Here is an 11,236-nt window from a genome sequence, read left to right on the forward strand (position 1 = left end):
AGTTTGGTGTCTGGCTCACAACAGTGCTTCCTCACTCTTGAGGAGCTGTCATTCTGATGAGCATAAGATGTACGGAGCAAGACAATGAGCAGACCACCAAAGAGCAAGATGTCAAATGGTGATATGTACTATGAAGCTGATAAAACAAGATGATGTGAACAGGAGCGAAAAAGCAGGTGCAGATGCTTCTTGTTGGGATGTCAAGAAAGATGCCTATGTACTGACAATTAAGTGACAGCAGGAAGCAGGCCTGGGGATGTGGTCTTCTAGCAGAGCCAGAGGCTAAAAGGAAGGCCTGAGACTTTCAATCTTGTATGAGAGACAAGAGTAAAGGTAATATATCTGTCAATAGTTGACAGAGGACAGCAGAAAGGTGTGTAGGAGCTATGTACAGTATGAATTTGGATTCTCCTCTAGGAGCAAAAGGAAGCTATTGTAGGTCATGCTCTTGGGGGTCATTGGCATGTTGTGTTGTTGTTGGATTGGTGGTGGTTATTTTACACACTAATTTATTAATCTTCATTCCTTTCTAATTTCTATTCTTATTTTTCCTACCTTAGGACTTCCTCTGACTTTCCGATTAAGACTTAAAAAAAAAAAAAACTATCCTGGAAAGTATGCGTTCTGTAAATGTCTAGTCTATTGTTTTTGCTAACTGAAATACAATTATTCAGAAATATGTAAAAGCCATAAGAATAGCTCACAATTGCAGACGTTAAAACACTCTGTGTACAGGGAATGAAAGATAGTCCACAGAGTAAGGAGAAAATATTTGCAAGTTATATTTCTGACAAAGTATTTCTTTTTTTTTTTTTTTTTTTTTTTTTTTTTTAAATTTTTTTATTTATTTATGATAGTCACAGAGAGAGAGGAGAGAGAGGGCCGAGACACAGGACAGAGGGAGAAGCATGGCTGCCATGCAACCGGGAGGGCCTGACTGGGATTCGATCCCGGGTCTCCAGGATCGCGCCTGGGCCAAAGGCAGGCGCCAAACCGCTGTCGCCACCCAGGGATCCCCACTGACAAAGTATTTCTATCTGAATATGTGAAGAATTTTCAAGATGAAACAGAAATAATCCAATTTTTAAAAAATGGGTAAAATTTGAATAGACATTTAAAACAAAGATGTGACTGAAAAGCATATAAAAAGATATTCAATATCATGAATAATTACATAAAGTACAACTTAAAACAAAATGAGATGCTTGTTACCATAGTTAGAAGAATGTCCATAATGAAAAAACTGGCCATGCCAAATAAGTAGTGGTTTTTAGAATACTCAGACATTGCAGATGAAGATACCAAATGTCACATCACTTTGAAAATGATTTGATGATTCCTTACAAACATACACTCACTTGCGATATCCCGTGCCTAGAAATATTCCCAGAGAAATGGAAACTTGTAATGTATACAGCAGGTCCTAGCAACTGTTTATAGCAGCTTTATTCATAATCACTAAAAACTGGATACGAATCCACATGTCATTCAGCCAATGATGGGATTGTCAGTGGCCTTCACACAAAGGACACCTTGGAACACACCTGCAGGTGAACAAGCTGGCTTTATTATTCATTGGAAGTGAGGAAAATACTTACCCAGGGAACTGTGAGGTAACTGAGCCCAAGATGTCAGGAAAACCTGACATGATTTGGTTGATTCTGGGGGAGTCTTAGGAAAGCGAAGTTCACTCTAGTATTATAGGTAAAAGGGGTGGTTCTATCGATTGGGCATCTCAATAAAACTTGTCTATGAGAGAGGAGAGGAAAGAGAAAAGCTTAATCTGAATTGGTAAAAGAAGTGGTAGTGTACTCATTTAAGGAGAGAAGGGAGTGTTTTGTATTTTGTGGTTTGCACAGTAACGTGCCTGAAGTGGATATTTGGTAAGATTGCTTTTGATCAACAAGGAGAACAGTATAAGCTCAGCTGCAAATACCAGACGAGTCTGAAATAACATCACCACCTAGCGATGAACATCATGTTCCTGAACTTCAGGGCCTGATTTTTTCTTTCTCTGGATACACAAAATGTAAGTATATCCATATAATGGAATACCAGCGAGCAAGAAAACTGAATGAGCTTTTGATTCACGCATCGACACTGATGAGTCTTCAATGCCTTTCGCTAAGGTGCATTAAAAGAGCTCAGAAACTAATCTTAATCTTACACAGAAGACTCCTTGTGGCTGATTCCAACTATATGGCACACTGGAAAAGGCAAGACTGTAAGGAGGACAACACGAATGGTTGTGGGGATTGGGACTGGGGAGAGCATTGTATATAAGCATGGCAAAAATCTGGGGAAGGATACCCTTATGGATGGAGGTGTAGTGGTGGATATGTGCCTCTATACATTTGTTAAAATCTACAGAACTGCCCACCACAAAATTGTGATGTTGCTAAATGAACCACAAAACCAAAACATATATTTGGTAGAGGAGGGGAATGCAGACTGTGGCAAAATGAATGGTACTGCACTATACAGTAATCACATAACCACACAAAACACATGATGTGGTCAGATGCCCTTCATTGAAGAAATCATAACAAGAACTCCAACAACTGATGTTAATAACATTGGAAAACAGTGTTTTGACTGGTTACTATAAGCAAAAGGCAAAAAGAAGTATATCCAAAAAATAGACCCTAGTTTGAAAAAAAAAAGTTTTTAGGAATCTAGGTTAGAGATTCTGAAGTTATTTTATTTGTATACTAGTACTGAACAATAAGTAAATATAGATAAAGAGAGGGGAAGTTTCTCATTGTTTGAGAAAGAAAATTGCAAATAAGAAAACAGGAAGGCTAGAAAAACGCCCTGTCATGCTAGACTGTGGAGGTGGAGGTACCAATATGGATTCATTTTTTAAAAGTTATGTATAATGTATAGAAATATAGATATATGTGCACAAGTTGGCGTATATGTATATGTATATATATATATATATACATATATATATTTCCCAGCTCTATATACTGAGAACAGTGTAAATCAGTGATGTCCCAGTAGCAATGAGCACACCTAGAACCGAGATCATAATTTCTAAATACTATTTTATGATAAAAAGAATCATGGCTTTTTGGAACACTGGTTTGTTTCAGGAGTAAAGCATGGAAAATATAAGATCTTTTGGAGCATTTTGTGATAACAGAATATAAAGAAGTGCCTGAAAAGTGGAGGTGCATTAAAAGAGCTAAAAAACTAATCTTAAAGAGTTCTCAAAATGCCAAAGCTAGAACTACTTGAGTAACAAAATAAATATAGCCATGGATTTCAAAACAAAGAATAAAATAAATATACACAAGTTCATATAAATAACTGAATAAATGATGGAGGAATGAACAAAAATCCCCTATGAAAATTATAATTAATAAGTATATAAGGAATGAGAAAAAGTATAAAATCACCATTGGGATTGCCATAGGCAAAATCCATGGAGGGGAACTAAAAGAACATGTAAAAATTGAAGCCAAAACAGGATATATGCATGTCTTATATTTTGTACCCTGAAATATTTAGTGATTATGAAGGGGAAACTTCCAGGGGCAAATCCTGCAAGTCGCCACCTTAGATAAGTGATCAAAGTCGATATCTCCAATAAAACATATCAACATCATGTACCCTCAAAAGCACCACCTCTGTGCTATTCTTCCAAATAATGCAAAATGTCATGAGAAAACATTAGAATAGACCCAAGTTGAGTGCCTTTCTATGAGGCAATGACCCAGTGTTCTTCAATGGTGATAAGGACATGGAAGTCTGAAGGACTTTTGTAGAAGGAGGAGATTAAGGAGACATGACAAGTGAATGCAGTGTGGTGTCAGTTCATGGGAGAAGAGGCAAAATCTGAATAAATTCTGTGTGTTGGTTAAAAGCGGTATGCCAAGCGTTAACTTCTTAGTTTTCTTAGTTTTGCACCCCTTCTATAGATCTAGAACACAAAAAGAGAGCCGGGTTGATAAGAAGTGGCCATAAATGGTGATTTATTTTTTTTATTTTTATTTTTTAAAGATTTCTATTGATTTATTCATGAGAAACACATAGAGAGAAAGAGGCACAGACAGAGGCAGAGGGAGAAGCAGGCTCCATGCAGGGGCCCGATGTGGGACTCGATCCTGGGTCCCCGGGATCACGCCCTGGGCAAGGCCACGTTAAACTGCTGAGCCATCCGGAATGCCCCATAAATGGTGCTTTAGAGTAGAGGCAAAGAGGAGAGGTCTTCCACGGGTAGTATCAACAGCCATGGGCAGCTAAAATTTCTGAACACTTCCCTAGATATACTCAAGTGTTTTAAACACTGTTTCATTCAAACCTCACAACAAACCTATGAGGCATATACCATTATTTTCCTGCTCTAAGAAAGGGAAACTAAGGATGAACAATTTTAAATTACTCTTTACTCTGCTGAGATCACGTAACTGTAGTTGAACTCACTTCATGTTTCTGGATTCAGTACACTTAACCTGCCAACACTGGTCACCTGAATTAACAGAAACCGGGGAGAAATCCAGATTTCCTTTCTAGGATTCATCTTGGTTTGTGCATTCTCTCAAAGTTCACACTTCAGCAGATTATTTATCCCCTGCAACTGTTTTGGTTCTTTTTGGCAGTCCTACCAGTTCATAGCTTGTTGGCACGTGGGTAGCACGTGGTATCAATAGATGCTGAAATTCTTCATCAGATTCTGTTTTATTGTATTTGCTCAGTGCAATATAGGATTGTGGACCTATAATACTGACTGTGACAATCAGAAACAGTCCATACAATCCTCGAATCAGTATGTTATGTCCTAGGGGATTTATGAAATGCAAGACATTATGAAGCAAAATATTGTAATGTTACTGAAATTAATCCCTTAAAAACATATACATTCTACAACATTCTTCACATACAATGAAATATAAAAGACATAACATTCTTGAAATCTGTGCTCATCTTTATTTTCACTAGATATAATTTGCCTCAAATAGTTTATGCTTACCTATTTGAGATCCTTTTCTGGGTTTCCTAGACAGGTGATGGATGCTGATGTCTGTTTTCGCTTTTGGCTCTTATTACCAAATCTTAGTATTTGCATGAATATGCACTCAGTGTATAGACGTTTAGTATTGATTATTTTACAATTGATTTTTCTTGAAGCTTTTGCTTCCCTCCATTAAATACATGCTCTGGCAATGTCAACTCAGGATATTAGTTTTAATCATCAAATCCCCACTTAAATGGGATACGCATGCTGTGCAAATTATCTGCTGCAATTTTTTGGAATAGCCTATTTATTTATTTATTTATTTATTTATTTATTTGGTTAGTTCAGTGATTAAACATTAGGAAATATCTCTTGATTCCATTGACTTTTTCAGGATTGTGTGTCTAAATATCTCAAAACATACAAATTTGCCTTTTAACTTGTCATACCTGGGGCAGCCCGGGTGGTTCAGCTGTTTAGTGCCACCTTCGGCCCAGGGCCTGATCCTGGAGACCCAGGATCGAGTCCCACGTCAGGCTCCCTGCATGGAGCCTGCTTCTCCCTCTGCCTGTGTCTCTGCCTCTCTTTCTCTGTGTTTCTCATGAATAAACAAGTAAACTATTTATAAAAAAAAAAACTTGTCCTACTGGTTTGTATTTGGATTTCTCTAGTGTGGTCTGGAGCAGCAGTGACAGGCGAAATTCATCTATGGAATGAGCATTAGCTATTTAGGGAGTATCAGTCTCATCCTGGTTCTAAGGACAAAGAGCAGCAAGATCTAATGTGACATATGTCATGATTGGAAGCCGAAGTGGCAACTTGCATGTATTAGCCACCATGAAAGGTGTGTAATTTTTATATTTTCTTATTTAAAATCTCATTTCTAAGTCATTTAATAGAATTTGAATGTTACAGTCTACCTAGGTCAATTTTGTATTATACAGTTGGAAATTTTAATTGTCTGATAACAAAAACTGTTTCTACTGTATTGTGACAAAAGTCTAAGATGCAGTGGCCTGGGTCAGTCTCTGAGCCATGTTTATTGCTGTTAATGGAAGGAGCCAAGGCCAATTACTGCCTGAACGAGGGGAATGTCAACTTCTCAGCCACAGCACGGTATACTGAAAAAGGCCAAGTTCAGAAATAGAAAGGAGAAAAATGTCAAAGTGACCAGCAGCTAGGGTTTCTTTACCCATCTCCAAGAAGGAAAAATGTCATTTATCTTTTCCTAATTATGATCTGTCTCCCATCTGATCCCAGCTGATTTTGCTCCTAATGGATGGTGCTTCTCTTATATCCACACACAAAAAATTGGAAAAAGGAGAATGATAGTACCCATCCTGAAGGACTCTTCCAACAATTTCATGAGATTATATATGCAAAATACTTAGCATGGTCCCAGACATATTGTAACAAGCCAATCAATGCCAGCTGTTAATACCATTATTGTACCTACCAAAGCCTTATGGTAGCGTAATATATTATGATTCAGCCATTTCCTTAATCCTGTATCACTGCAAACAGCCCTGGAATATCCCACTGGATCTTAAGGATTTTTCTTTATTCATATTGATTTTCTTACATTAACACTTTCTTTATTACTAGCTGTCACAAATTTTCAGTGATTTTCTCTTGTCTAACAAATTAAACCTAAGCTCTTAGAGGCAAAGCTAAACACTGTTCCAAAATAATCCAATTAAGAAATGGGCAGAAGATCTGAATAGACACTTTTTCAAAGGAGACATCCAGATGGCCAATGGACACATAAGAAAGATGCTCCCCATCACTCATCTCAGAGAAATGCAAATCAAGACTATAGTGACATCCTGCCACACACCTGTCAGAATGGCAAGTATTAAAAACAGATAAGAAAAAGCAAGTATTGGCAAAGATGTGTGGAAAAGGGAACCCTCTTTGTGCTGTCGGTGGAATGTAAACTGATGCAGCTGCTATGGAACACAGTATGGAGACCTTCCAAAAATTAAAAAAAAAATAGCTTGCCATGTGTGCGTGTGCAAACACAGACACACATGTATACAGACACGCACCCACACAATTTAATATTACTCACCCATGAAAAGAGGAGATATCTTCATTTGTGACAACATGGGTGGACCCAGAGGGTATTATGCTAAGTGAAATAATATAGAAAAAGACAAATACCATATGATTTCATTTATATGTGGAATCTAAAAAAAAAACAAAGGAGCAAACCCTACAGAAACAGAAACAGAGGACAAATTTGTGGTTGCCAGAGAGAAGGGGGCTGGGCAAAATAGGTGAAGGAGATTAAGAGGTACAAACCTCCAGTTGTGAAATAAATAAGTCCTGGGGATGGAAAGTACAGCACAGGGAATAGAGTCAATAATACTTAGTAACTTTGGATGGTGGTGGGTGGTAACTACATTTTATCATGGGGACCACGGTGATTCAACCTGGAGCAGATGGTGTTTGCTCTGAGCTGAGGCTGGAAGGACAAGCCATGGGAAGTGCTCGTAGGGGTATTAAACTAACTGTTGCTTTGTTCTCGTGGGCCTGGAGGACTCTGGAAAGCTGAATGTCGTCGGCTCCCAGATCTTTTCTCCTGGCACCCCCTCCTGCTGATGTGCTAGGAGTGGGTCTCAGCTTTTCCTGCCTAGGCACGTGGATGTTTTCTCGGGACCCTGGGTAGGAATCACTCATCCAGTTTCTGGATTTCTCTTAAAAGGAACTGGGTCATGTTTAGCTAATTATTTGGTATGTCCACAAGAGGATCTTCTGATCCCACTACGTCGCTGTTCACTCAAGAAGCGATGACCTCTGAGAATATTGTATAAAATATACCTCAAATGACTCCAAATCATCAAAAATCGTTAAATACTGTTAACAATTGTCTAAGAACACTGAACAGTCTACATGAAAAAGGTTTCCATCAGGAAAGGTAAAATACACATTAAACACGTTAAATTGCTCAGCTTAAACATCCGGAGAGCAAGCCCCTGTCCCCTCAAGTGGGCTGGTCCATGCTTTTACTGAACAGGTGCATTCACTTCAGAGCTGAGACGTTACTTCATCTCTACCCTGCCCTGAAGTTCTTCTGAGATGGAGACAAGCTCCCTGGGTGTACATTTCAAGCTTCTACATGGAAACAAATATTGTTGCATTTTTCCTCAGGTCTTCAGAACTCCAAATATGAACATATTGGTTCCCTCTTCCTCCTCCTCCTCCTTCTTTTATAAGTATGATGCCAGTGTTGATCCAAGTTGGGGCTTTAGGACTATGCATATGAACAGGAGATAAACTGACCAATTGCGTGTGTTGCTTTAATTTTTTTTGTTTGTATAACCATTCTTTAATATATTTTGAAGGTGTGAGTTGTATTTTTAGTAAAAAATATGGTCATTCATATGCTGGTGGGATGTACCTTCATCACCAGCGTCATCGATGTACATTTGGATCAGGAAATGCCAACTGCTAAAAGCTAGGAGGAAATGGATTCAGAATCAGGGCAAGAAAAACCTTAAGGTTCTAATTATAACTTTTGTGATCTTACTGGGCCAATCTTGCAGAATTCAAGTCCTGAAACCTCAGTATGTTGGGGTCAGTGAAACAGCTTATGTGAGTGAGCATCTTGGCAATTTTTTAAATGCCACAAGAATGATTTGATCGTTTTTGCTTATGATCTAGGCATTTGCAACCTTCAGTAGGTGACCAGTCAACCAATATATAAAGCTAATGAGAATTATTCTGATTTGTGATTCCCTATGAACGATTTTCAGGGTGAGATGAGAAATCAGAAAGAATCTACTCTTAGTTATAAATTAGTAGCATCTGAAATTCTTCTTTCTTGAATTCACTTTTCATCTTTATCTTGTGACATTGCTAGAAATTCCTAGAATATTATCTCCTAATGTGGGCAGGACAAATCCTTGTTAAACAAATACTAGTTTTTGGAAGGGATAATACCTAAAATAATGTTGTGAAATAAAGAAAATGACTAAAACAGTCTTGATGAATAGGGTTGTAATGGGAAGTAGAGTTGGGTGTCTAATGCTTGGATTGTCCCGATTTGGGCAGGAGGTGGTCTGGTCCTGTGAACACGGGAGGAAAAGTATTAGAGACCCACAGAACAATGTGTCCTCTCAATGGAGTCATCTAAATAAAATAGATTTGGGAAGCAAATACTTTGTCTAACATTTGAAGACAGATCTTAGACAACAACAAAGCATTGAATATATAGGACATATTGTATATATAGTTACTTCTAGAAGAAATGGTATTTTGGGGGTAGATTATATAGATTGGAGAACTGTACACAAATTAATTTCATACTTTCATTCACATAAAGTTCCAAGTCTAGTTTATGGTGTTAGGAGTCAGGATACTATCCTTGGGGACGTAGTAACTGAACACAGCAGGGGGAGGTCCCCGGTGCTGGTGATTGTCTTATTTCTGATCTCACTCCCCTATCCATTCTGGAAACACATGGACTGTGCATATGATTTGAGGACTTGTCTGCATCTAATGTTATACCTCACAAATTTGAGGAAAATGTAAGCGAGCCATGAGAAACAAAGTCTCCTGCAACACCCTGTACGAGGTCCTGCATGGGAACCAGTGCAAGCACCAGAAGTTTCTGGAGACGGTGGAGCTGCAGATCGGCCTGAAGAACTATGACCCTCAGAAGGACAAACGCTTCTCGGGCACCATCAGGCTTAAGTCCACCCCCCGCCCCAAGTTCTCCGTGTATGTTTTGGAGGACCAGCAGCACTGTGATGAGGCCAAGGCAGTGGACATTCCCCACATGGACATTGAAGCGCTGAAGAAACTCAACAAGAATAAAAAACTAGTCAAGAAGTTGGCCAAGAAGTATGATGCCTTTTTGGCTTCAGAATCTCTGATCAAGCAGATCCCACGAATCCTGGGTCCAGGCCTGAATAAAGCTGGCAAGTTCCCTTCCTTGCTGACCTACAATGAGAACATGGTGGCCAAAGTGGAGGAATTGAAGTCCACCATCAAATTCCAGATGAAGAAGGTGCTATGTCTGGCAGTGGTGTTGGCCACGTGAAGATGACGGAAGATGAGCTCATGTACAACATCCATTTAGCTGTCAATTTCCTGGTGTCCTTGCTCAAGAAGAATTGGCAGAACGTCCGGGCTTTGTACATCAAGAGCACCATGGGCAAACCCCAGTGCCTTCACTAACGGTTTAATAAATCCTAGTGCTACCGTAAAAAAAAAAAAAAAATTGAAGAAGAAATGAAGAAAGATTCCATTGCTAAAAATGTTTGGAAAATAATGTTCCATAAGAAACTGTCTTTTAATTTGTTAATATAATGTTTAACATAATTTCATTTTCTAAAACAAATTGCTTGATACATTTCAATTCTTAAATTATTCTGCACAGTGGGAAAACTTCTACAAATTAGAATACTGGAGACCTTCCAAAAAGATAACTTGTAAAAAATTGAAAAACTACCCTAAAAATATCAGTCTATTTGCTTTAGACTCTTCTGATAGGCAGCTTTAAACAAGTTTTCCATTCTTGAATTAATAATGTACTTCTTAAATATACTTATTGTTATAAATCTGAAAAGATGTTTTATCTTCCACCTAACACAATTTAACATCTTCACACATCAACTTTGTTGTGTTTTAATAGCTTAGGCACATTTCAATAATGTTGGGTTTTATTTTGTGATTTCATTACAAAACAGCTTGCGCAAACCAAATTCAAACAATCTTTTTATTTAAAATTCCATCTGAAAATTCATTTCTGGGTTTTAGTTTTTCTTTAAAAAGAAGCAAACATTTAGCCATGGCTAAATGAGCCATGGCTCACAAAATGTAAGAAAAAAAAAGTAAAAAAAAAAGAAAAAAATACTTCATTTTGTCTTTCCACCAAAATTCCTTTGTTTTACAAAAAAAATGTTTTCAAACTTTAATTGATATAATCATACTATCTTAGAAGGAAATTTTGCTTTGTTTTGCTTGGTTTGATTTTGAATTTTAATGGGTAGTCTAATTTTTTAAAGATTTAAAAAATATTTGTTATCTAGATTAAAACTTTATTAGAAACTGTATGGAAATCAGAATCATAAACTCTGAGTTCTAGTGCTATTTTTACCATTAAATTTCTCTGGGCACCCATTTCCTTGCTGGTCTCAGCGTCCCCCAAAGTTGATCTTTCCCATAGGCAGTCTCTGATTCAGCCTCCCACCAAGTTCTAGGCCTGACTTTTTCATGACTGTTGACACACTGTGGAGGCCTACTGGAGTCACCTCACCACCTCAC

At 38.0% G+C, this 11,236-nt stretch overlaps 1 pseudogene; it reads left to right on the forward strand.

The window, feature by feature from the left end:
- The first annotated feature begins 9,506 nt into the window (after positions 1-9,506).
- LOC119879070 lies at positions 9,507-10,147 on the forward strand (annotated as a pseudogene).
- Positions 10,148-11,236: the final 1,089 nt, after the last annotated feature.

This window comes from Canis lupus, unplaced genomic scaffold, assembly GCF_011100685.1.
Source record: "Canis lupus familiaris isolate Mischka breed German Shepherd unplaced genomic scaffold, alternate assembly UU_Cfam_GSD_1.0 chrUn_S2262H2462, whole genome shotgun sequence".
In the NCBI taxonomy this organism is placed as follows: domain Eukaryota; kingdom Metazoa; phylum Chordata; class Mammalia; order Carnivora; family Canidae; genus Canis; species Canis lupus.